General features: G+C 45.3%; 6 non-coding genes across 6 annotated transcripts; all 6 read right to left on the bottom strand.

Annotated features, from left to right (window-relative positions):
* Nucleotides 1-3120: 3120 nt before the first annotated feature.
* trnal-uag (transfer RNA leucine (anticodon UAG)) lies at nucleotides 3121-3202 on the bottom strand. The gene has a single exon. It is a non-coding gene; the product is annotated as a tRNA-Leu (tRNA).
* Nucleotides 3203-5104: 1902 nt separating this feature from the next.
* trnal-uag (transfer RNA leucine (anticodon UAG)) lies at nucleotides 5105-5186 on the bottom strand. Its single transcript has one exon. It is a non-coding gene; the product is annotated as a tRNA-Leu (tRNA).
* A 1901-nt stretch (nucleotides 5187-7087) lies between these two features.
* trnal-uag (transfer RNA leucine (anticodon UAG)) lies at nucleotides 7088-7169 on the bottom strand. Its single transcript has one exon. It is a non-coding gene; the product is annotated as a tRNA-Leu (tRNA).
* A 1901-nt stretch (nucleotides 7170-9070) lies between these two features.
* Nucleotides 9071-9152, bottom strand: trnal-uag (transfer RNA leucine (anticodon UAG)). Its single transcript has one exon. It is a non-coding gene; the product is annotated as a tRNA-Leu (tRNA).
* Nucleotides 9153-23062: 13910 nt separating this feature from the next.
* trnal-uag (transfer RNA leucine (anticodon UAG)) lies at nucleotides 23063-23144 on the bottom strand. The gene has a single exon. It is a non-coding gene; the product is annotated as a tRNA-Leu (tRNA).
* Nucleotides 23145-26555: 3411 nt separating this feature from the next.
* trnal-uag (transfer RNA leucine (anticodon UAG)) lies at nucleotides 26556-26637 on the bottom strand. Its single transcript has one exon. It is a non-coding gene; the product is annotated as a tRNA-Leu (tRNA).
* Between the last annotated feature and the right edge of the window lie 731 nt (nucleotides 26638-27368).

Here is a 27368-nt window from a genome sequence, read left to right as displayed (position 1 = left end):
TAATTACCTCACCCCACCCCCACTCCGGAAGAGGTGCTAACTGCCCTTGATTGCTTTTTGTTCACGATGTGAAGAGCTCTCACGCTTGAGTCACCTTCACGTCTCTGGTTGCTGAGTGAATCACAAAAAAGGAATTTCACCAGAGCTGCAACTGCCTCCCTTCCCCACTCGCCCTCCCCGTTTACATTTTCCTGCTCGTCAGTGATTTAAAGAAAACCAAATGAAAAGCAGTCTGTGGCACAATCATTTCGACTGCTCACGGGAAAGGTAGCATTGTGAACCACTGCAGAAACGAAATATTTCCTTACTTTTGCTCCGACTGACCATACTCTGGGAAATTTTCCCAGATTCTCAGTTGAGGATTCTTGCCGCTGGAAGTTACCTCACGAACCCTGTTAATTCGTAATGTATTGAGAGAATCGCACAACAGAAAGCATTTAACACGGAACACAAACAAAACTGCCAAACCAAATGCATTCTCAGACACAGCGAGCATGAATGCTAAATGTGAGACAGTCCGGGGGCATGAGCCATAAAGTAATCTCACAATTAACAACAGGGCAATTCCAAACTACTCTTTCAAACATACTGGAGCCTGAGTGCACCACCACTTCCCAGACAATGCCGAAAAGAGAGAAAGAAAGAATATTATAAGAATGGGTCATAAAAAATGAATTTCACCAATCACAGTCTCGATTAGATTACCTTTCCCTTCCGATGTACCCAGGACGGAAATGAAGGAAGTGGGAGAAATTCAATACCATATGACGTCGAAATTCATTGGAAGGATTTTCTCATTGGCCAGAAAACCAAATAACCACGAGTCGAGTCACCGTAGGACTTTGTTTCACAACAGCGATGAAATAACAGTCTCCATTCGGTTCCAGTAAAAAGACAACTTGTCTGGAACATAAAGCAAGAGTAGAGCTGCTTGCGATTTTTCCGCGCGAGAGGCGAACACGATCATGACAGCATAGACACGTTGGAAAAATTGGCACTTTCCCACACCACTGTTCATTGCCCGGGAAGCAAACCTATTTGGCTTCTGTTTAAAACCGAACTGCAGCAGGGGTCGAAACAACTCTGCAGGAAGCGGCGTGGTTGGAGTTGATCAGCAGAAATGGCAGCGGTGGGATTCGAACCCACGCCTCTGTCGCGACTGGAGCCAAAATGCAGCGCCTTAGACCGCTCGCCCACACTACCAGCCAGCGGGGGAACGCCTTTTCTTGCAACTCCAATTCTGCTCCTGCATGACAACAGGTGCAAAGTCACGTGAAAAGGGTTCCATGATCCCTCTCCGACTCGCACAGCTGCTGGGATGTGCCCGTCTACAATATCAATTTCGCAGCAGATAATGATAGCCCGTCAATCCAGACAAAATTCATTGGTAAGCTGAGTCTATTTTCTCAGACTCTTTTCAGCTACAAATGTATCTGTGAGAGCGTCAGAATATATGATCGGTTATCATTTGGTCAAATTATCATGAGCTATTTGACATTACTGCAAATTCGATTCTTGCATTGCTAAATGATTTCACCCATTGCTCAAAACAGGACAACTTTCACGTTTACACGGAATATGAAGCACACCGGTCTACAGGGAAGATGCACAAAGCTGAGTAGGCCGTGTTCCACATCATACCGCGCAGCATAGTTTCAGTCACTGTGCCTGTTTTGCAGAATACGAGTCCCAAAGAATGTTCACCACCCTAAAACCGGAGGTAGCACTACAATCCGAGAACGACAGATCACATTGTAAGGATGCTCTGACCTCGGAGCCAGTTCGAGATGCCACTTTTCTTGCCTTTTTGCCTTCACCGTGCAATTCGCTGCAGAGATCTTCACACATGGATACCAACTGAGTTGGAAACCTGTGTGGGAATCGAAGATAAGCGACTCAATAAATTTTGCTAAATTCCATGGTGCGTTTTAGAAATGCAGTTTCTCTTCACCTCAATCTAAAAGGCAGTTTCTGAACATAGTAACAGAAGTCAAAAGGTAATTACCTCACCCCACCCCCACTCCGGAAGAGGTGCTAACTGCCCTTGATTGCTTTTTGTTCACGATGTGAAGAGCTCTCACGCTTGAGTCACCTTCACGTCTCTGGTTGCTGAGTGAATCACAAAAAAGGAATTTCACCAGAGCTGCAACTGCCTCCCTTCCCCACTCGCCCTCCCCGTTTACATTTTCCTGCTCGTCAGTGATTTAAAGAAAACCAAATGAAAAGCAGTCTGTGGCACAATCATTTCGACTGCTCACGGGAAAGGTAGCATTGTGAACCACTGCAGAAACGAAATATTTCCTTACTTTTGCTCCGACTGACCATACTCTGGGAAATTTTCCCAGATTCTCAGTTGAGGATTCTTGCCGCTGGAAGTTACCTCACGAACCCTGTTAATTCGTAATGTATTGAGAGAATCGCACAACAGAAAGCATTTAACACGGAACACAAACAAAACTGCCAAACCAAATGCATTCTCAGACACAGCGAGCATGAATGCTAAATGTGAGACAGTCCGGGGGCATGAGCCATAAAGTAATCTCACAATTAACAACAGGGCAATTCCAAACTACTCTTTCAAACATACTGGAGCCTGAGTGCACCACCACTTCCCAGACAATGCCGAAAAGAGAGAAAGAAAGAATATTATAAGAATGGGTCATAAAAAATGAATTTCACCAATCACAGTCTCGATTAGATTACCTTTCCCTTCCGATGTACCCAGGACGGAAATGAAGGAAGTGGGAGAAATTCAATACCATATGACGTCGAAATTCATTGGAAGGATTTTCTCATTGGCCAGAAAACCAAATAACCACGAGTCGAGTCACCGTAGGACTTTGTTTCACAACAGCGATGAAATAACAGTCTCCATTCGGTTCCAGTAAAAAGACAACTTGTCTGGAACATAAAGCAAGAGTAGAGCTGCTTGCGATTTTTCCGCGCGAGAGGCGAACACGATCATGACAGCACAGACAAGTTGGAAAATATCGGCACTTTCCCACACCACTGCTCATTGCCCGGGAAGCAAACCTATTTGGCTTCTGTTTAAAACCGAACTGCAGCAGGGGTCGAAACAACTCTGGAGGAAGCGGCGTGGTTGGAATTGATCAGCAGAAATGGCAGCGGTGGGATTCGAACCCACGCCTCTGTCGAGACTGGAGCCTAAATCCAGCGCCTTAGACCGCTCGGCCACACTACCAGCCGGCGGCAGAACACCTTTTCTTGCAACTCCAATTCTGCTCCTGCATGACAACAGGTGCAAAGTCACGTGAAAAGGGTTCCATGATCCCTCTCCGACTCGCACAGCTGCTGGGATGTGCCCGTCTACAATATCAATTTCGCAGCAGATAATGATAGCCCGTCAATCCAGACAAAAATCATTGGTAAGCTGAGTCTATTTTCTCAGACTCTTTTCAGCTACAAATGTATCTGTGAGAGCGTCAGAATATATGATCGGTTATCATTTGGTCAAATTATCATGAGCTATTTGACATTACTGCAAATTCGATTCTTGCATTGCTAAATGATTTCACCCATTGCTCAAAACAGGACAACTTTCACGTTTACACGGAATATGAAGCACACCGGTCTACAGGGAAGATGCACAAAGCTGAGTAGGCCGTGTTCCACATCATACCGCGCAGCATAGTTTCAGTCACTGTGCCTGTTTTGCAGAATACGAGTCCCAAAGAATGTTCACCACCCTAAAACCGGAGGTAGCACTACAATCCGAGAACGACAGATCACATTGTAAGGATGCTCTGACCTCGGAGCCAGTTCGAGATGCCACTTTTCTTGCCTTTTTGCCTTCACCGTGCAATTCGCTGCAGAGATCTTCACACATGGATACCAACTGAGTTGGAAACCTGTGTGGGAATCGAAGATAAGCGACTCAATAAATTTTGCTAAATTCCATGGTGCGTTTTAGAAATGCAGTTTCTCTTCACCTCAATCTAAAAGGCAGTTTCTGAACATAGTAACAGAAGTCAAAAGGTAATTACCTCACCCCACCCCCACTCCGGAAGAGGTGCTAACTGCCCTTGATTGCTTTTTGTTCACGATGTGAAGAGCTCTCACGCTTGAGTCACCTTCACGTCTCTGGTTGCTGAGTGAATCACAAAAAAGGAATTTCACCAGAGCTGCAACTGCCTCCCTTCCCCACTCGCCCTCCCCGTTTACATTTTCCTGCTCGTCAGTGATTTAAAGAAAACCAAATGAAAAGCAGTCTGTGGCACAATCATTTCGACTGCTCACGGGAAAGGTAGCATTGTGAACCACTGCAGAAACGAAATATTTCCTTACTTTTGCTCCGACTGACCATACTCTGGGAAATTTTCCCAGATTCTCAGTTGAGGATTCTTGCCGCTGGAAGTTACCTCACGAACCCTGTTAATTCGTAATGTATTGAGAGAATCGCACAACAGAAAGCATTTAACACGGAACACAAACAAAACTGCCAAACCAAATGCATTCTCAGACACAGCGAGCATGAATGCTAAATGTGAGACAGTCCGGGGGCATGAGCCATAAAGTAATCTCACAATTAACAACAGGGCAATTCCAAACTACTCTTTCAAACATACTGGAGCCTGAGTGCACCACCACTTCCCAGACAATGCCGAAAAGAGAGAAAGAAAGAATATTATAAGAATGGGTCATAAAAAATGAATTTCACCAATCACAGTCTCGATTAGATTACCTTTCCCTTCCGATGTACCCAGGACGGAAATGAAGGAAGTGGGAGAAATTCAATACCATATGACGTCGAAATTCATTGGAAGTATTTTCTCATTGGCCCGAAAACCAAATAACCACGAGTCGAGTCACCGTAGGACTTTGTTTCACAACAGCGATGAAATAACAGTCTCCATTCGGTTCCAGTAAAAAGACAACTTGTCTGGAACATAAAGCAAGAGTAGAGCTGCTTGCGATTTTTCCGCGCGAGAGGCGAACACGATCATGACAGCACAGACACGTTGGAAAAATCGGCACTTTCATTGCCCGGGAAGCAAACCTATTTGGCTTCTGTTTAAAACCGAACTGCAGCAGGGGTCGAAACAACTCTGCAGGAAGCGGCGTGGTTGGAGTTGATCAGCAGAAATGGCAGCGGTGGGATTCGAACCCACGCCTCTGTCGAGACTGGAGCCTAAATCCAGCGCCTAAGACCGCTCGGCCACACTACCAGCCAGCGGCGGCACACCTTTCTTGCAACTCCAATTCTGCTCCTGCATGACAACAGGTGCAAAGTCACGTGAAAAGGGTTCCATGATCCCTCTCCGACTCGCACAGCTGCTGGGATGTGCCCGTCTACAATATCAATTTCGCAGCAGATAATGATAGCCCGTCAATCCAGACAAAAATCATTGGTCAGCTGAGTCTATTTTCTCAGACTCTTTTCAGCTACAAATGTATCTGTGAGAGCGTCAGAATATATGATCGGTTATCATTTGGTCAAATTATCATGAGCTATTTGACATTACTGCAATTTCGATTCTTGCATTGCTAAATGATTTCACCCATTGCTCAAAACAGGACAACTTTCACGTTTACACGGAATATGAAGCACACCGGTCTACAGGGAAGATGCACAAAGCTGAGTAGGCCGTGTTCCACATCATACCGCGCAGCATAGTTTCAGTCACTGTGCCTGTTTTGCAGAATACGAGTCCCAAAGAATGGTCTCCACCCTAAAACCGGAGGTAGCACTACAATCCGAGAACGACAGATCACATTGTAAGGATGCTCTGACCTCGGAGCCAGTTCGAGATGCCACTTTTCTTGCCTTTTTGCCTTCACCGTGCAATTCGCTGCAGAGATCTTCACACATGGATACCAACTGAGTTGGAAACCTGTGTGGGAATCGAAGATAAGCGACTCAATAAATTTTGCTAAATTCCATGGTGCGTTTTAGAAATGCAGTTTCTCTTCACCTCAATCTAAAAGGCAGTTTCTGAACATAGTAACAGAAGTCAAAAGGTAATTACCTCACCCCACCCCCACTCCGGAAGAGGTGCTAACTGCCCTTGATTGCTTTTTGTTCACGATGTGAAGAGCTCTCACGCTTGAGTCACCTTCACGTCTCTGGTTGCTGAGTGAATCACAAAAAAGGAATTTCACCAGAGCTGCAACTGCCTCCCTTCCCCACTCGCCCTCCCCGTTTACATTTTCCTGCTCGTCAGTGACTTAAAGAAAACCAAATGAAAAGCAGTCTGTGGCACAATCATTTCGACTGCTCACGGGAAAGGTAGCATTGTGAACCACTGCAGAAACGAACGATTTCCTTACTTTTGCTCCGACTGACCATACTCTGGGAAATTTTCCCAGATTCTCAGTTGAGGATTCTTGCCGCTGGAAGTTACCTCTCAAAACCTGTTAATTCGTAATGTATTGAGAGAATCGCACAACAGAAAGCATTTAACACGGAACACAAACAAAACTGGCAAACCAAATGCATTCTCAGACACAGCGAGCATGAATGCTAAATGTGAGACAGTCCGGGGGCATGAGCCATAAAGTAATCTCACAATTAACAACAGGGCAATTCCAAACTACTCTTTCAAACATACTGGAGCCTGAGTGCACCACCACTTCCCAGACAATGCCGAAAAGAGAGAAAGAAAGAATATTATAAGAATGGGTCATAAAAAATGAATTTCACCAATCACAGTCTCGATTAGATTACCTTTCCCTTCCGATGTACCCAGGACGGAAATGAAGGAAGTGGGAGAAATTCAATACCATATGACGTCGAAATTCATTGGAAGGATTTTCTCATTGGCCAGAAAACCAAATAACCACGAGTCGAGTCACCGTAGGACTTTGTTTCACAACAGCGATGAAATAACAGTCTCCATTCGGTTCCAGTAAAAAGACAACTTGTCTGGAACATAAAGCAAGAGTAGAGCTGCTTGCGATTTTTCCGCGCGAGAGGCGAACACGATCATGACAGCACAGACACGTTGGAAAAATCGGCACTTTCATTGCCCGGGAAGCAAACCTATTTGGCTTCTGTTTAAAACCGAACTGCAGCAGGGGTCGAAACAACTCTGCAGGAAGCGGCGTGGTTGGAGTTGATCAGCAGAAATGGCAGCGGTGGGATTCGAACCCACGCCTCTGTCGAGACTGGAGCCTAAATCCAGCGCCTTAGACCGCTCGGCCACACTACCAGCCAGCGGCGGCACACCTTTCTTGCAACTCCAATTCTGCTCCTGCATGACAACAGGTGCAAAGTCACGTGAAAAGGGTTCCATGATCCCTCTCCGACTCGCACAGCTGCTGGGATGTGCCCGTCTACAATATCAATTTCGCAGCAGATAATGATAGCCCGTCAATCCAGACAAAAATCATTGGTCAGCTGAGTCTATTTTCTCAGACTCTTTTCAGCTACAAATGTATCTGTGAGAGCGTCAGAATATATGATCGGTTATCATTTGGTCAAATTATCATGAGCTATTTGACATTACTGCAATTTCGATTCTTGCATTGCTAAATGATTTCACCCATTGCTCAAAACAGGACAACTTTCACGTTTACACAGAATATGAAGCACACCGGTCTACAGGGAAGATGCACAAAGCTGAGTAGGCCGTGTTCCACATCATACCGCGCAGCATAGTTTCAGTCACTGTGCCTGTTTTGCAGAATACGAGTCCCAAAGAATGTTCTCCACCCTAAAACCGGATTTAGCACTACAATCAGAGAACGACAGATCACATTGTAAGGATGCTCTGACCTCGGAGCCAGTTCGAGATGCCACTTTTCTTGCCTTTTTGCCTTCACCGTGCAATTCGCTGCAGAGATCTTCACACATGGATACCAACTGAGTTGGAAACCTGTGTGGGAATCGAAGATAAGCGACTCAATAAATTTTGCTAAATTCCATGGTGCGTTTTAGAAATGCAGTTTCTCTTCACCTCAATCTAAAAGGCAGTTTCTGAACATAGTAACAGAAGTCAAAAGGTAATTACCTCACCCCACCCCCACTCCGGAAGAGGTGCTAACTGCCCTTGATTGCTTTTTGTTCACGATGTGAAGAGCTCTCACGCTTGAGTCACCTTCACGTCTCTGGTTGCTGAGTGAATCACAAAAAAGGAATTTCACCAGAGCTGCAACTGCCTCCCTTCCCCACTCGCCCTCCCCGTTTACATTTTCCTGCTCGTCAGTGACTTAAAGAAAACCAAATGAAAAGCAGTCTGTGGCACAATCATTTCGACTGCTCACGGGAAAGGTAGCATTGTGAACCACTGCAGAAACGAACGATTTCCTTACTTTTGCTCCGACTGACCATACTCTGGGAAATTTTCCCAGATTCTCAGTTGAGGATTCTTGCCGCTGGAAGTTACCTCTCAAAACCTGTTAATTCGTAATGTATTGAGAGAATCGCACAACAGAAAGCATTTAACACGGAACACAAACAAAACTGCCAAACCAAATGCATTCTCAGACACAGCGAGCATGAATGCTAAATGTGAGACAGTCCGGGGGCATGAGCCATAAAGTAATCTCACAATTAACAACAGGGCAATTCCAAACTACTCTTTCAAACATACTGGAGCCTGAGTGCACCACCACTTCCCAGACAATGCCGAAAAGAGAGAAAGAAAGAATATTATAAGAATGGGTCATAAAAAATGAATTTCACCAATCACAGTCTCGATTAGATTACCTTTCCCTTCCGATGTACCCAGGACGGAAATGAAGGAAGTGGGAGAAATTCAATACCATATGACGTCGAAATTCATTGGAAGGATTTTCTCATTGGCCAGAAAACCAAATAACCACGAGTCGAGTCACCGTAGGACTTTGTTTCACAACAGCGATGAAATAACAGTCTCCATTCGGTTCCAGTAAAAAGACAACTTGTCTGGAACATAAAGCAAGAGTAGAGCTGCTTGCGATTTTTCCGCGCGAGAGGCGAACACGATCATGACAGCACAGACACGTTGGAAAAATCGGCACTTTCATTGCCCGGGAAGCAAACCTATTTGGCTTCTGTTTAAAACCGAACTGCAGCAGGGGTCGAAACAACTCTGGAGGAAGCGGCGTGGTTGGAGTTGATCAGCAGAAATGGCAGCGGTGGGATTCGAACCCACGCCTCTGTCGAGACTGGAACCTAAATCCAGCGCCTTAGACCGCTCGGCCACACTACCAGCCGGCGGCAGAACACCTTTTCTTCCATCTCCAATTCTGCTCCTGCATGACAACAGGTGCAAAGTCACGTGAAAAGGGTTCCATGATCCCTCTCCGACTCGCACAGCTGCTGGGATGTGCCCGTCTACAATATCAATTTCGCAGCAGATAATGATAGCCCGTCAATCCAGACAAAAATCATTGGTAAGCTGAGTCTATTTTCTCAGACTCTTTTCAGCTACAAATGTATCTGTGAGAGCGTCAGAATATATGATCGGTTATCATTTGGTCAAATTATCATGAGCTATTTGACATTACTGCAAATTCGATTCTTGCATTGCTAAATGATTTCACCCATTGCTCAAAACAGGACAACTTTCACGTTTACACGGAATATGAAGCACACCGGTCTACAGGGAAGATGCACAAAGCTGAGTAGGCCGTGTTCCACATCATAACGCGCAGCATGGTTTCAGTCACTGTGCCTGTTTTGCAGAATACGAGTCCCAAAGAATGTTCACCACCCTAAAACCGGAGGTAGCACTACAATCCGAGAACGACCGATCACATTGTAAGGATGCTCTGACCTCGGAGCCAGTTCGAGATGCCACTTTTCTTGCCTTTTTGCCTTCACCGTGCAATTCGCTGCAGAGATCTTCACACATGGATACCAACTGAGTTGGAAACCTGTGTGGGAATCGAAGATAAGCGACTCAATAAATTTTGCTAAATTCCATGGTGCGTTTTAGAAATGCAGTTTCTCTTCACCTCAATCTAAAAGGCAGTTTCTGAACATAGTAACAGAAGTCAAAAGGTAATTACCTCACCCCACCCCCACTCCGGAAGAGGTGCTAACTGCCCTTGATTGCTTTTTGTTCACGATGTGAAGAGCTCTCACGCTTGAGTCACCTTCACGTCTCTGGTTGCTGAGTGAATCACAAAAAAGGAATTTCACCAGAGCTGCAACTGCCTCCCTTCCCCACTCGCCCTCCCCGTTTACATGTTCCTGCTCGTCAGTGATTTAAAGAAAACCAAATGAAAAGCAGTCTGTGGCACAATCATTTCGACTGCTCACGGGAAAGGTAGCATTGTGAACCACTGCAGAAACGAAATATTTCCTTACTTTTGCTCCGACTGACCATACTCTGGGAAATTTTCCCAGATTCTCAGTTGAGGATTCTTGCCGCTGGAAGTTACCTCACGAACCCTGTTAATTCGTAATGTATTGAGAGAATCGCACAACAGAAAGCATTTAACACGGAACACAAACAAAACTGCCAAACCAAATGCATTCTCAGACACAGCGAGCATGAATGCTAAATGTGAGACAGTCCGGGGGCATGAGCCATAAAGTAATCTCACAATTAACAACAGGGCAATTCCAAACTACTCTTTCAAACATACTGGAGCCTGAGTGCACCACCACTTCCCAGACAATGCCGAAAAGAGAGAAAGAAAGAATATTATAAGAATGGGTCATAAAAAATGAATTTCACCAATCACAGTCTCGATTAGATTACCTTTCCCTTCCGATGTACCCAGGACGGAAATGAAGGAAGTGGGAGAAATTCAATACCATATGACGTCGAAATTCATTGGAAGGATTTTCTCATTGGCCAGAAAACCAAATAACCACGAGTCGAGTCACCGTAGGACTTTGTTTCACAACAGCGATGAAATAACAGTCTCCATTCGGTTCCAGTAAAAAGACAACTTGTCTGGAACATAAAGCAAGAGTAGAGCTGCTTGCGATTTTTCCGCGCGAGAGGCGAACACGATCATGACAGCACAGACAAGTTGGAAAAAATCGGCACTTTCCCACACCACTGCTCATTGCCCGGGAAGCAAACCTATTTGGCTTCTGTTTAAAACCGAACTGCAGCAGGGGTCGAAACAACTCTGGAGGAAGCGGCGTGGTTGGAGTTGATCAGCAGAAATGGCAGCGGTGGGATTCGAACCCACGCCTCTGTCGAGACTGGAGCCTTAATTCGGCGCCTTAGACCGCTCGGCCACACTACCAGCCGGTACAGAACACCTTTTCTTGCAACTCCAATTCTGCTCCTGCATGACAACAGGTGCAAAGTCACGTGAAAAGGGTTCCATGATCCCTCTCCGACTCGCACAGCTGCTGGGATGTACCCGTCTACAATATCAATTTCGCAGCAGATAATGATAGCCCGTCAATCCAGACAAAAATCATTGGTAAGCTGAGTCTATTTTCTCAGACTCTTTTCAGCTACAAATGTATCTGTGAGAGCGTCAGAATATATGATCGGTTATCATTTGGTCAAATTATCATGAGCTATTTGACATTACTGCAAATTCGATACTTACATTGCTAAATGATTTCTCCCATTGCTCAAAACAGGACAACTTTCACGTTTACACGGAATATGAAGCACACCGGTCTACAGGGAAGATGCACAAAGCTGAGTAGGCCGTGTTCCACATCATACCGCGCAGCATAGTTTCAGTCACTGTGCCTGTTTTGCAGAATACGAGTCCCAAAGAATGTTCTCCACCCTAAAACCGGAGGTAGCACTACAATCCGAGAACGACAGATCACATTGTAAGGATGCTCTGACCTCGGAGCCAGTTCGAGATGCCACTTTTCTTGCCTTTTTGCCTTCACCGTGCAATTCGCTGCAGAGATCTTCACACATGGATACCAACTGAGTTGGAAACCTGTGTGGGAATCGAAGATAAGCGACTCAATAAATTTTGCTAAATTCCATGGTGCGTTTTAGAAATGCAGTTTCTCTTCACCTCAATCTAAAAGGCAGTTTCTGAACATAGTAACAGAAGTCAAAAGGTAATTACCTCACCCCACCCCCACTCCGGAAGAGGTGCTAACTGCCCTTGATTGCTTTTTGTTCACGGTGTGAAGAGCTCTCACGCTGGAGTCACTTTCACGTCTCTGGTTGCTGAGTGAATCACAAAAACGGAATTTCACCAGAGCTGCAACTGCCTCCCTTCCCCACTCGCCCTCCCCGTTTACATTTTCCTGCTCGTCAGTGATTTAAAGAAAACCAAATGAAAAGCAGTCTGTGGCACAATCATTTCGACTGCTCACGGGAAAGGTAGCATTGTGAACCACTGCAGAAACGAACGATTTCCTTACTTTTGCTCCGACTGACCATACTCTGGGAAATTTTCCCAGATTCTCAGTTGAGGATTCTTGCCGCTGGAAGTTACCTCACAAACCCTGTTAATTCGTAATGTATTGAGAGAATGGCACAACAGAAAGCATTTAACACGGAACACAAACAAAACTGCCAAACCAAATGCATTCTCAGACACAGCGAGCATGAATGCTAAATGTGAGACAGTCCGGGGGCATGAGCCATAAAGTAATCTCACAATTAACAACAGGGCAATTCCAAACTACTCTTTCAAACATACTGGAGCCTGAGTGCACCACCACTTCCCAGACAATGCCGAAAAGAGAGAAAGAAAGAATATTATAAGAATGGGTCATAAAAAATGAATTTCACCAATCACAGTCTCGATTAGATTACCTTTCCCTTCCGATGTACCCAGGACGGAAATGAAGGAAGTGGGAGAAATTCAATACCATATGACGTCGAAATTCATTGGAAGGATTTTCTCATTGGCCAGAAAACCAAATAACCACGAGTCGAGTCACCGTAGGACTTTGTTTCACAACAGCGATGAAATAACAGTCTCCATTCGGTTCCAGTAAAAAGACAACTTGTCTGGAACATAAAGCAAGAGTAGAGCTGCTTGCGATTTTTCCGCGCGAGAGGCGAACACGATCATGACAGCACAGACAAGTTGGAAAAAATCGGCACTTTCCCACACCACTGCTCATTGCCCGGGAAGCAAACCTATTTGGCTTCTGTTTAAAACCGAACTGCAGCAGGGGTCGAAACAACTCTGCAGGAAGCGGCGTGGTTGGAGTTGATCAGCAGAAATGGCAGCGGTGGGATTCGAACCCACGCCTCTGTCGAGACTGGAGCCTCAATTCGGCGCCTTAGACCGCTCGGCCACACTACCAGCCGGCGGCAGAACACCTTTTCTTGCAACTCCAATTCTGCTCCTGCATGACAACAGGTGCAAAGTCACGTGAAAAGGGTTCCATGATCCCTCTCCGACTCGCACAGCTGCTGGGATGTGCCCGTCTACAATATCAATTTCGCAGCAGATAATGATAGCCCGTCAATCCAGACAAAAATCATTGGTAAGCTGAGTCTATTTTCTCAGACTCTTTTCAGCTACAAATGTATCTGTGAGAGCGTCAGAATATATGATCGGTTATCATTTGGTCAAATTATCATGAGCTATTTGACATTACTGCAAATTCGATACTTACATTGCTAAATGATTTCTCCCATTGCTCAAAACAGGACAACTTTCACGTTTACACGGAATATGAAGCACACCGGTCTACAGGGAAGATGCACAAAGCTGAGTAGGCCGTGTTCCACATCATACCGCGCAGCATAGTTTCAGTCACTGTGCCTGTTTTGCAGAATACGAGTCCCAAAGAATGTTCTCCACCCTAAAACCGGAGGTAGCACTACAATCCGAGAACGACAGATCACATTGTAAGGATGCTCTGACCTCGGAGCCAGTTCGAGATGCCACTTTTCTTGCCTTTTTGCCTTCACCGTGCAATTCGCTGCAGAGATCTTCACACATGGATACCAACTGAGTTGGAAACCTGTGTGGGAATCGAAGATAAGCGACTCAATAAATTTTGCTAAATTCCATGGTGCGTTTTAGAAATGCAGTTTCTCTTCACCTCAATCTAAAAGGCAGTTTCTGAACATAGTAACAGAAGTCAAAAGGTAATTACCTCACCCCACCCCCACTCCGGAAGAGGTGCTAACTGCCCTTGATTGCTTTTTGTTCACGGTGTGAAGAGCTCTCACGCTGGAGTCACTTTCACGTCTCTGGTTGCTGAGTGAATCACAAAAACGGAATTTCACCAGAGCTGCAACTGCCTCCCTTCCCCACTCGCCCTCCCCGTTTACATTTTCCTGCTCGTCAGTGATTTAAAGAAAACCAAATGAAAAGCAGTCTGTGGCACAATCATTTCGACTGCTCACGGGAAAGGTAGCATTGTGAACCACTGCAGAAACGAACGATTTCCTTACTTTTGCTCCGACTGACCATACTCTGGGAAATTTTCCCAGATTCTCAGTTGAGGATTCTTGCCGCTGGAAGTTACCTCACAAACCCTGTTAATTCGTAATGTATTGAGAGAATGGCACAACAGAAAGCATTTAACACGGAACACAAACAAAACTGCCAAACCAAATGCATTCTCAGACACAGCGAGCATGAATGCTAAATGTGAGACAGTCCGGGGGCATGAGCCATAAAGTAATCTCACAATTAACAACAGGGCAATTCCAAACTACTCTTTCAAACATACTGGAGCCTGAGTGCACCACCACTTCCCAGACAATGCCGAAAAGAGAGAAAGAAAGAATATTATAAGAATGGGTCATAAAAAATGAATTTCACCAATCACAGTCTCGATTAGATTACCTTTCCCTTCCGATGTACCCAGGACGGAAATGAAGGAAGTGGGAGAAATTCAATACCATATGACGTCGAAATTCATTGGAAGGATTTTCTCATTGGCCAGAAAACCAAATAACCACGAGTCGAGTCACCGTAGGACTTTGTTTCACAACAGCGATGAAATAACAGTCTCCATTCGGTTCCAGTAAAAAGACAACTTGTCTGGAACATAAAGCAAGAGTAGAGCTGCTTGCGATTTTTCCGCGCGAGAGGCGAACACGATCATGACAGCACAGACAAGTTGGAAAAAATCGGCACTTTCCCACACCACTGCTCATTGCCCGGGAAGCAAACCTATTTGGCTTCTGTTTAAAACCGAACTGCAGCAGGGGTCGAAACAACTCTGCAGGAAGCGGCGTGGTTGGAGTTGATCAGCAGAAATGGCAGCGGTGGGATTCGAACCCACGCCTCTGTCGAGACTGGAGCCTCAATTCGGCGCCTTAGACCGCTCGGCCACACTACCAGCCGGCGGCAGAACACCTTTTCTTGCAACTCCAATTCTGCTCCTGCATGACAACAGGTGCAAAGTCACGTGAAAAGGGTTCCATGATCCCTCTCCGACTCGCACAGCTGCTGGGATGTGCCCGTCTACAATATCAATTTCGCAGCAGATAATGATAGCCCGTCAATCCAGACAAAAATCATTGGTAAGCTGAGTCTATTTTCTCAGACTCTTTTCAGCTACAAATGTATCTGTGAGAGCGTCAGAATATATGATCGGTTATCATTTGGTCAAATTATCATGAGCTATTTGACATTACTGCAAATTCGATACTTACATTGCTAAATGATTTCTCCCATTGCTCAAAACAGGACAACTTTCACGTTTACACGGAATATGAAGCACACCGGTCTACAGGGAAGATGCACAAAGCTGAGTAGGCCGTGTTCCACATCATACCGCGCAGCATAGTTTCAGTCACTGTGCCTGTTTTGCAGAATACGAGTCCCAAAGAATGTTCTCCACCCTAAAACCGGAGGTAGCACTACAATCCGAGAACGACAGATCACATTGTAAGGATGCTCTGACCTCGGAGCCAGTTCGAGATGCCACTTTTCTTGCCTTTTTGCCTTCACCGTGCAATTCGCTGCAGAGATCTTCACACATGGATACCAACTGAGTTGGAAACCTGTGTGGGAATCGAAGATAAGCGACTCAATAAATTTTGCTAAATTCCATGGTGCGTTTTAGAAATGCAGTTTCTCTTCACCTCAATCTAAAAGGCAGTTTCTGAACATAGTAACAGAAGTCAAAAGGTAATTACCTCACCCCACCCCCACTCCGGAAGAGGTGCTAACTGCCCTTGATTGCTTTTTGTTCACGGTGTGAAGAGCTCTCACGCTGGAGTCACTTTCACGTCTCTGGTTGCTGAGTGAATCACAAAAACGGAATTTCACCAGAGCTGCAACTGCCTCCCTTCCCCACTCGCCCTCCCCGTTTACATTTTCCTGCTCGTCAGTGATTTAAAGAAAACCAAATGAAAAGCAGTCTGTGGCACAATCATTTCGACTGCTCACGGGAAAGGTAGCATTGTGAACCACTGCAGAAACGAACGATTTCCTTACTTTTGCTCCGACTGACCATACTCTGGGAAATTTTCCCAGATTCTCAGTTGAGGATTCTTGCCGCTGGAAGTTACCTCACAAACCCTGTTAATTCGTAATGTATTGAGAGAATGGCACAACAGAAAGCATTTAACACGGAACACAAACAAAACTGCCAAACCAAATGCATTCTCAGACACAGCGAGCATGAATGCTAAATGTGAGACAGTCCGGGGGCATGAGCCATAAAGTAATCTCACAATTAACAACAGGGCAATTCCAAACTACTCTTTCAAACATACTGGAGCCTGAGTGCACCACCACTTCCCAGACAATGCCGAAAAGAGAGAAAGAAAGAATATTATAAGAATGGGTCATAAAAAATGAATTTCACCAATCACAGTCTCGATTAGATTACCTTTCCCTTCCGATGTACCCAGGACGGAAATGAAGGAAGTGGGAGAAATTCAATACCATATGACGTCGAAATTCATTGGAAGGATTTTCTCATTGGCCAGAAAACCAAATAACCACGAGTCGAGTCACCGTAGGACTTTGTTTCACAACAGCGATGAAATAACAGTCTCCATTCGGTTCCAGTAAAAAGACAACTTGTCTGGAACATAAAGCAAGAGTAGAGCTGCTTGCGATTTTTCCGCGCGAGAGGCGAACACGATCATGACAGCACAGACAAGTTGGAAAAAATCGGCACTTTCCCACACCACTGCTCATTGCCCGGGAAGCAAACCTATTTGGCTTCTGTTTAAAACCGAACTGCAGCAGGGGTCGAAACAACTCTGCAGGAAGCGGCGTGGTTGGAGTTGATCAGCAGAAATGGCAGCGGTGGGATTCGAACCCACGCCTCTGTCGAGACTGGAGCCTAAATTCGGCGCCTTAGACCGCTCGGCCACACTACCAGCCGGCGGCAGAACACCTTTTCTTGCAACTCCAATTCTGCTCCTGCATGACAACAGGTGCAAAGTCACGTGAAAAGGGTTCCATGATCCCTCTCCGACTCGCACAGCTGCTGGGATGTGCCCGTCTACAATATCAATTTCGCAGCAGATAATGATAGCCCGTCAATCCAGACAAAAATCATTGGTAAGCTGAGTCTATTTTCTCAGACTCTTTTCAGCTACAAATGTATCTGTGAGAGCGTCAGAATATATGATCGGTTATCATTTGGTCAAATTATCATGAGCTATTTGACATTACTGCAAATTCGATACTTACATTGCTAAATGATTTCTCCCATTGCTCAAAACAGGACAACTTTCACGTTTACACGGAATATGAAGCACACCGGTCTACAGGGAAGATGCACAAAGCTGAGTAGGCCGTGTTCCACATCATACCGCGCAGCATAGTTTCAGTCACTGTGCCTGTTTTGCAGAATACGAGTCCCAAAGAATGTTCTCCACCCTAAAACCGGAGGTAGCACTACAATCCGAGAACGACAGATCACATTGTAAGGATGCTCTGACCTCGGAGCCAGTTCGAGATGCCACTTTTCTTGCCTTTTTGCCTTCACCGTGCAATTCGCTGCAGAGATCTTCACACATGGATACCAACTGAGTTGGAAACCTGTGTGGGAATCGAAGATAAGCGACTCAATAAATTTTGCTAAATTCCATGGTGCGTTTTAGAAATGCAGTTTCTCTTCACCTCAATCTAAAAGGCAGTTTCTGAACATAGTAACAGAAGTCAAAAGGTAATTACCTCACCCCACCCCCACTCCGGAAGAGGTGCTAACTGCCCTTGATTGCTTTTTGTTCACGGTGTGAAGAGCTCTCACGCTGGAGTCACTTTCACGTCTCTGGTTGCTGAGTGAATCACAAAAACGGAATTTCACCAGAGCTGCAACTGCCTCCCTTCCCCACTCGCCCTCCCCGTTTACATTTTCCTGCTCGTCAGTGATTTAAAGAAAACCAAATGAAAAGCAGTCTGTGGCACAATCATTTCGACTGCTCACGGGAAAGGTAGCATTGTGAACCACTGCAGAAACGAACGATTTCCTTACTTTTGCTCCGACTGACCATACTCTGGGAAATTTTCCCAGATTCTCAGTTGAGGATTCTTGCCGCTGGAAGTTACCTCACAAACCCTGTTAATTCGTAATGTATTGAGAGAATGGCACAACAGAAAGCATTTAACACGGAACACAAACAAAACTGCCAAACCAAATGCATTCTCAGACACAGCGAGCATGAATGCTAAATGTGAGACAGTCCGGGGGCATGAGCCATAAAGTAATCTCACAATTAACAACAGGGCAATTCCAAACTACTCTTTCAAACATACTGGAGCCTGAGTGCACCACCACTTCCCAGACAATGCCGAAAAGAGAGAAAGAAAGAATATTATAAGAATGGGTCATAAAAAATGAATTTCACCAATCACAGTCTCGATTAGATTACCTTTCCCTTCCGATGTACCCAGGACGGAAATGAAGGAAGTGGGAGAAATTCAATACCATATGACGTCGAAATTCATTGGAAGGATTTTCTCATTGGCCAGAAAACCAAATAACCACGAGTCGAGTCACCGTAGGACTTTGTTTCACAACAGCGATGAAATAACAGTCTCCATTCGGTTCCAGTAAAAAGACAACTTGTCTGGAACATAAAGCAAGAGTAGAGCTGCTTGCGATTTTTCCGCGCGAGAGGCGAACACGATCATGACAGCACAGACAAGTTGGAAAAAATCGGCACTTTCCCACACCACTGCTCATTGCCCGGGAAGCAAACCTATTTGGCTTCTGTTTAAAACCGAACTGCAGCAGGGGTCGAAACAACTCTGCAGGAAGCGGCGTGGTTGGAGTTGATCAGCAGAAATGGCAGCGGTGGGATTCGAACCCACGCCTCTGTCGAGACTGGAGCCTAAATTCGGCGCCTTAGACCGCTCGGCCACACTACCAGCCGGCGGCAGAACACCTTTTCTTGCAACTCCAATTCTGCTCCTGCATGACAACAGGTGCAAAGTCACGTGAAAAGGGTTCCATGATCCCTCTCCGACTCGCACAGCTGCTGGGATGTGCCCGTCTACAATATCAATTTCGCAGCAGATAATGATAGCCCGTCAATCCAGACAAAAATCATTGGTAAGCTGAGTCTACTTTCTCAGACTCTTTTCAGCTACAAATGTATCTGTGAGAGCGTCAGAATATATGATCGGTTATCATTTGGTCAAATTATCATGAGCTATTTGACATTACTGCAAATTCGATACTTACATTGCTAAATGATTTCTCCCATTGCTCAAAACAGGACAACTTTCACGTTTACACGGAATATGAAGCACACCGGTCTACAGGGAAGATGCACAAAGCTGAGGAGGCCGTGTTCCACATCATACCGCGCAGCATAGTTTCAGTCACTGTGCCTGTTTTGCAGAATACGAGTCCCAAAGAATGTTCTCCACCCTAAAACCGGAGGTAGCACTACAATCCGAGAACGACAGATCACATTGTAAGGATGCTCTGACCTCGGAGCCAGTTCGAGATGCCACTTTTCATGCCTTTTTGCCTTCACCGTGCAATTCGCTGCAGAGATCTTCACACATGGATACCAACTGAGTTGGAAACCTGTGTGGGAATCGAAGATAAGCGACTCAATAAATTTTGCTAAATTCCATGGTGCGTTTTAGAAATGCAGTTTCTCTTCACCTCAATCTAAAAGGCAGTTTCTGAACATAGTAACGGAAGTCAAAAGGGAATTACCTCACCCCACCCCCACTCCGGAAGAGGTGCTAACTGCCCTTGATTGCTTTTTGTTCACGGTGTGAAGAGCTCTCACGCTGGAGTCACTTTCACGTCTCTGGTTGCTGAGTGAATCACAAAAAAGGAATTTCACCAGAGCTGCAACTGCCTCCCTTCCCCACTCGCCCTCCCCGTTTACATTTTCCTGCTCGTCAGTGATTTAAAGAAAACCAAATGAAAAGCAGTCTGTGGCACAATCATTTCGACTGCTCACGGGAAAGGTAGCATTGTGAACCACTGCAGAAACGAACGATTTCCTTACTTTTGCTCCGACTGACCATACTCTGGGAAATTTTCCCAGATTCTCAGTTGAGGATTCTTGCCGCTGGAAGTTACCTCACAAACCCTGTTAATTCGTAATGTATTGAGAGAATGGCACAACAGAAAGCATTTAACACGGAACACAAACAAAACTGCCAAACCAAATGCATTCTCAGACACAGCGAGCATGAATGCTAAATGTGAGACAGTCCGGGGGCATGAGCCATAAAGTAATCTCACAATTAACAACAGGGCAATTCCAAACTACTCTTTCAAACATACTGGAGCCTGAGTGCACCACCACTTCCCAGACAATGCCGAAAAGAGAGAAAGAAAGAATATTATAAGAATGGGTCATAAAAAATGAATTTCACCAATCACAGTCTCGATTAGATTACCTTTCCCTTCCGATGTACCCAGGACGGAAATGAAGGAAGTGGGAGAAATTCAATACCATATGACGTCGAAATTCATTGGAAGGATTTTCTCATTGGCCAGAAAACCAAATAACCACGAGTCGAGTCACCGTAGGACTTTGTTTCACAACAGCGATGAAATAACAGTCTCCATTCGGTTCCAGTAAAAAGACAACTTGTCTGGAACATAAAGCAAGAGTAGAGCTGCTTGCGATTTTTCCGCGCGAGAGGCGAACACGATCATGACAGCACAGACAAGTTGGAAAAAATCGGCACTTTCCCACACCACTGCTCATTGCCCGGGAAGCAAACCTATTTGGCTTCTGTTTAAAACCGAACTGCAGCAGGGGTCGAAACAACTCTGCAGGAAGCGGCGTGGTTGGAGTTGATCAGCAGAAATGGCAGCGGTGGGATTCGAACCCACGCCTCTGTCGAGACTGGAGCCTAAATTCGGCGCCTTAGACCGCTCGGCCACACTACCAGCCGGCGGCAGAACACCTTTTCTTGCAACTCCAATTCTGCTCCTGCATGACAACAGGTGCAAAGTCACGTGAAAAGGGTTCCATGATCCCTCTCCGACTCGCACAGCTGCTGGGATGTGCCCGTCTACAATATCAATTTCGCAGCAGATAATGATAGCCCGTCAATCCAGACAAAAATCATTGGTAAGCTGAGTCTACTTTCTCAGACTCTTTTCAGCTACAAATGTATCTGTGAGAGCGTCAGAATATATGATCGGTTATCATTTGGTCAAATTATCATGAGCTATTTGACATTACTGCAAATTCGATACTTACATTGCTAAATGATTTCTCCCATTGCTCAAAACAGGACAACTTTCACGTTTACACGGAATATGAAGCACACCGGTCTACAGGGAAGATGCACAAAGCTGAGTAGGCCGTGTTCCACATCATACCGCGCAGCATAGTTTCAGTCACTGTGCCTGTTTTGCAGAATACGAGTCCCAAAGAATGTTCTCCACCCTAAAACCGGAGGTAGCACTACAATCCGAGAACGACAGATCACATTGTAAGGATGCTCTGACCTCGGAGCCAGTTCGAGATGCCACTTTTCATGCCTTTTTGCCTTCACCGTGCAATTCGCTGCAGAGATCTTCACACATGGATACCAACTGAGTTGGAAACCTGTGTGGGAATCGAAGATAAGCGACTCAATAAATTTTGCTAAATTCCATGGTGCGTTTTAGAAATGCAGTTTCTCTTCACCTCAATCTAAAAGGCAGTTTCTGAACATAGTAACGGAAGTCAAAAGGGAATTACCTCACCCCACCCCCACTCCGGAAGAGGTGCTAACTGCCCTTGATTGCTTTTTGTTCACGGTGTGAAGAGCTCTCACGCTGGAGTCACTTTCACGTCTCTGGTTGCTGAGTGAATCACAAAAAAGGAATTTCACCAGAGCTGCAACTGCCTCCCTTCCCCACTCGCCCTCCCCGTTTACATTTTCCTGCTCGTCAGTGATTTAAAGAAAACCAAATGAAAAGCAGTCTGTGGCACAATCATTTCGACTGCTCACGGGAAAGGTAGCATTGTGAACCACTGCAGAAACGAACGATTTCCTTACTTTTGCTCCGACTGACCATACTCTGGGAAATTTTCCCAGATTCTCAGTTGAGGATTCTTGCCGCTGGAAGTTACCTCACAAACCCTGTTAATTCGTAATGTATTGAGAGAATGGCACAACAGAAAGCATTTAACACGGAACACAAACAAAACTGGCAAACCAAATGCATTCTCAGACACAGCGAGCATGAATGCTAAATGTGAGACAGTCCGGGGGCATGAGCCATAAAGTAATCTCACAATTAACAACAGGGCAATTCCAAACTACTCTTTCAAACATACTGGAGCCTGAGTGCACCACCACTTCCCAGACAATGCCGAAAAGAGAGAAAGAAAGAATATTATAAGAATGGGTCATAAAAAATGAATTTCACCAATCACAGTCTCGATTAGATTACCTTTCCCTTCCGATGTACCCAGGACGGAAATGAAGGAAGTGGGAGAAATTCAATACCATATGACGTCGAAATTCATTGGAAGGATTTTCTCATTGGCCAGAAAACCAAATAACCACGAGTCGAGTCACCGTAGGACTTTGTTTCACAACAGCGATGAAATAACAGTCTCCATTCGGTTCCAGTAAAAAGACAACTTGTCTGGAACATAAGGCAAGAGTAGAGCTGCTTGCGATTTTTCCGCGCGAGAGGCGAACACGATCATGACAGCACAGACAAGTTGGAAAAAATCGGCACTTTCCCACACCACTGCTCATTGCCCGGGAAGCAAACCTATTTGGCTTCTGTTTAAAACCGAACTGCAGCAGGGGTCGAAACAACTCTGTAGGAAGCGGCGTGGTTGGAGTTGATCAGCAGAAATGGCAGCGGTGGGATTCGAACCCACGCCTCTGTCGAGACTGGAGCCTAAATCCAGCGCCTTAGACCGCTCGGCCACACTACCAGCCGGCGGCAGAACACCTTTTCTTGCAACTCCAATTCTGCTCCTGCATGACAACAGGTGCAAAGTCACGTGAAAAGGGTTCCATGATCCCTCTCCGACTCGCACAGCTGCTGGGATGTGCCCGTCTACAATATCAATTTCGCAGCAGATAATGATAGCCCGTCAATCCAGACAAAAATCATTGGTAAGCTGAGTCTATTTTCTCAGACTCTTTTCAGCTACAAATGTATCTGTGAGAGCGTCAGAATATATGATCGGTTATCATTTGGTCAAATTATCATGAGCTATTTGACATTACTGCAAATTCGATACTTACATTGCTAAATGATTTCTCCCATTGCTCAAAACAGGACAACTTTCACGTTTACACGGAATATGAAGCACACCGGTCTACAGGGAAGATGCACAAAGCTGAGTAGGCCGTGTTCCACATCATACCGCGCAGCATAGTTTCAGTCACTGTGCCTGTTTTGCAGAATACGAGTCCCAAAGAATGTTCACCACCCTAAAACCGGAGGTAGCACTACAATCCGAGAACGACAGATCACATTGTAAGGATGCTCTGACCTCGGAGCCAGTTCGAGATGCCACTTTTCTTGCCTTTTTGCCTTCACCGTGCAATTCGCTGCAGAGATCTTCACACATGGATACCAACTGAGTTGGAAACCTGTGTGGGAATCGAAGATATGCGACTCAATAAATTTTGCTAAATTCCATGGTGCGTTTTAGAAATGCAGTTTCTCTTCACCTCAATCTAAAAGGCAGTTTCTGAACATAGTAACAGAAGTCAAAAGGTAATTACCTCACCCCACCCCCACTCCGGAAGAGGTGCTAACTGCCCTTGATTGCTTTTTGTTCACGGTGTGAAGAGCTCTCACGCTGGAGTCACTTTCACGTCTCTGGTTGCTGAGTGAATCACAAAAAAGGAATTTCACCAGAGCTGCAACTGCCTCCCTTCCCCACTCGCCCTCCCCGTTTACATTTTCCTGCTCGTCAGTGATTTAAAGAAAACCAAATGAAAAGCAGTCTGTGGCACAATCATTTCGACTGCTCACGGGAAAGGTAGCATTGTGAACCACTGCAGAAACGAACGATTTCCTTACTTTTGCTCCGACTGAACATACTCTGGGAAATTTTTCCAGATTCTCAGTTGAGGATTCTTGCCGCTGGAAGTTACCTCACAAACCCTGTTAATTCGTAATGTATTGAGAGAATCGCACAACAGAAAGCATTTAACACGGAACACAAACAAAACTGGCAAACCAAATGCATTCTCAGACACAGCGAGCATGAATGCTAAATGTGAGACAGTCCGGGGGCATGAGCCATAAAGTAATCTCACAATTAACAACAGGGCAATTCCAAACTACTCTTTCAAACATACTGGAGCCTGAGTGCACCACCACTTCCCAGACAATGCCGAAAAGAGAGAAAGAAAGAATATTATAAGAATGGGTCATAAAAAATGAATTTCACCAATCACAGTCTCGATTAGATTACCACACTACCAGCCGGCAGCAGAACACCTTTTCTTGCAACTCCAATTCTGCTCCTGCATGACAACAGGTGCAAAGTCACGTGAAAAGGGTTCCATGATCCCTCTCCGACTCGCACAGCTGCTGGGATGTGCCCGTCTACAATATCAATTTCGCAGCAGATAATGATAGCCCGTCAATCCAGACAAAATTCATTGGTAAGCTGAGTCTATTTTCTCAGACTCTTTTCAGCTACAAATGTATCTGTGAGAGCGTCAGAATATATGATCGGTTATCATTTGGTCAAATTATCATGAGCTATTTGACATTACTGCAATTTCGATTCTTGCATTGCTAAATGATTTCACCCATTGCTAAAAACAGGACAACTTTCACGTTTACACGGAATATGAAGCACACCGGTCTACAGGGAAGATGCACAAAGCTGAGTAGGCCGTGTTCCACATCATACCGCGCAGCATAGTTTCAGTCACTGTGCCTGTTTTGCAGAATACGAGTCCCAAAGAATGTTCTCCACCCTAAAACCGGAGGTAGCACTACAATCCGAGAACGACAGATCACATTGTAAGGATGCTCTGACCTCGGAGCCAGTTCGAGATGCCACTTTTCTTGCCTTTTTGCCTTCACCGTGCAATTCGCTGCAGAGATCTTCACACATGGATACCAACTGAGTTGGAAACCTGTGTGGGAATCGAAGATAAGCGACTCAATAAATTTTGCTAAATTCCATGGTGCGTTTTAGAAATGCAGTTTCTCTTCACCTCAATCTAAAAGGCAGTTTCTGAACATAGTAACAGAAGTCAAAAGGTAATTACCTCACCCCACCCCCACTCCGGAAGAGGTGCTAACTGCCCTTGATTGCTTTTTGTTCACGATGTGAAGAGCTCTCACGCTTGAGTCACCTTCACGTCTCTGGTTGCTGAGTGAATCACAAAAAAGGAATTTCACCAGAGCTGCAACTGCCTCCCTTCCCCACTCGCCCTCCCCGTTTACATTTTCCTGCTCGTCAGTGATTTAAAGAAAACCAAATGAAAAGCAGTCTGTGGCACAATCATTTCGACTGCTCACGGGAAAGGTAGCATTGTGAACCACTGCAGAAACGAACGATTTCCTTACTTTTGCTCCGACTGACCATACTCTGGGAAATTTTCCCAGATTCTCAGTTGAGGATTCTTGCCGCTGGAAGTTACCTCACGAACCCTGTTAATTCGTAATGTATTGAGAGAATCGCACAACAGAAAGCATTTAACACGGAACACAAACAAAACTGCCAAACCAAATGCATTCTCAGACACAGCGAGCATGAATGCTAAATGTGAGACAGTCCGGGGGCATGAGCCATAAAGTAATCTCACAATTAACAACAGGGCAATTCCAAACTACTCTTTCAAACATACTGGAGCGTGAGTGCACCACCACTTCCCAGACAATGCCGAAAAGAGAGAAAGAAAGAATATTATAAGAATGGGTCATAAAAAATGAATTTCACCAATCACAGTCTCGATTAGATTACCTTTCCCTTCCGATGTACCCAGGACGGAAATGAAGGAAGTGGGAGAAATTCAATACCATATGACGTCGAAATTCATTGGAAGGATTTTCTCATTGGCCAGAAAACCAAATAACCACGAGTCGAGTCACCGTAGGACTTTGTTTCACAACAGCGATGAAATAACAGTCTCCATTCGGTTCCAGTAAAAAGACAACTTGTCTGGAACATAAAGCAAGAGTAGAGCTGCTTGCGATTTTTCCGCGCGAGAGGCGAACACGATCATGACAGCACAGACACGTTGGAAAAATCGGCACTTTCATTGCCCGGGAAGCAAACCTATTTGGCTTCTGTTTAAAACCGAACTGCAGCAGGGGTCGAAACAACTCTGCAGGAAGCGGCGTGGTTGGAGTTGATCAGCAGAAATGGCAGCGGTGGGATTCGAACCCACGCCTCTGTCGAGACTGGAGCCTAAATCCAGCGCCTAAGACCGCTCGGCCACACTACCAGCCAGCGGCGGCACACCTTTCTTGCAACTCCAATTCTGCTCCTGCATGACAACAGGTGCAAAGTCACGTGAAAAGGGTTCCATGATCCCTCTCCGACTCGCACAGCTGCTGGGATGTGCCCGTCTACAATATCAATTTCGCAGCAGATAATGATAGCCCGTCAATCCAGACAAAAATCATTGGTCAGCTGAGTCTATTTTCTCAGACTCTTTTCAGCTACAAATGTATCTGTGAGAGCGTCAGAATATATGATCGGTTATCATTTGGTCAAATTATCATGAGCTATTTGACATTACTGCAATTTCGATTCTTGCATTGCTAAATGATTTCACCCATTGCTCAAAACAGGACAACTTTCACGTTTACACGGAATATGAAGCACACCGGTCTACAGGGAAGATGCACAAAGCTGAGTAGGCCGTGTTCCACATCATACCGCGCAGCATAGTTTCAGTCACTGTGCCTGTTTTGCAGAATACGAGTCCCAAAGAATGGTCTCCACCCTAAAACCGGAGGTAGCACTACAATCCGAGAACGACAGATCACATTGTAAGGATGCTCTGACCTCGGAGCCAGTTCGAGATGCCACTTTTCTTGCCTTTTTGCCTTCACCGTGCAATTCGCTGCAGAGATCTTCACACATGGATACCAACTGAGTTGGAAACCTGTGTGGGAATCGAAGATAAGCGACTCAATAAATTTTGCTAAATTCCATGGTGCGTTTTAGAAA

The sequence above is a fragment of the Chiloscyllium punctatum genome, chromosome 46 (assembly GCF_047496795.1).
Source record: "Chiloscyllium punctatum isolate Juve2018m chromosome 46, sChiPun1.3, whole genome shotgun sequence".
NCBI classification, from domain to species: domain Eukaryota; kingdom Metazoa; phylum Chordata; class Chondrichthyes; order Orectolobiformes; family Hemiscylliidae; genus Chiloscyllium; species Chiloscyllium punctatum.
The sequence above is the reverse complement of the archived record's forward strand: the minus strand, read 5'-3'. Positions and strand labels throughout refer to the sequence as shown.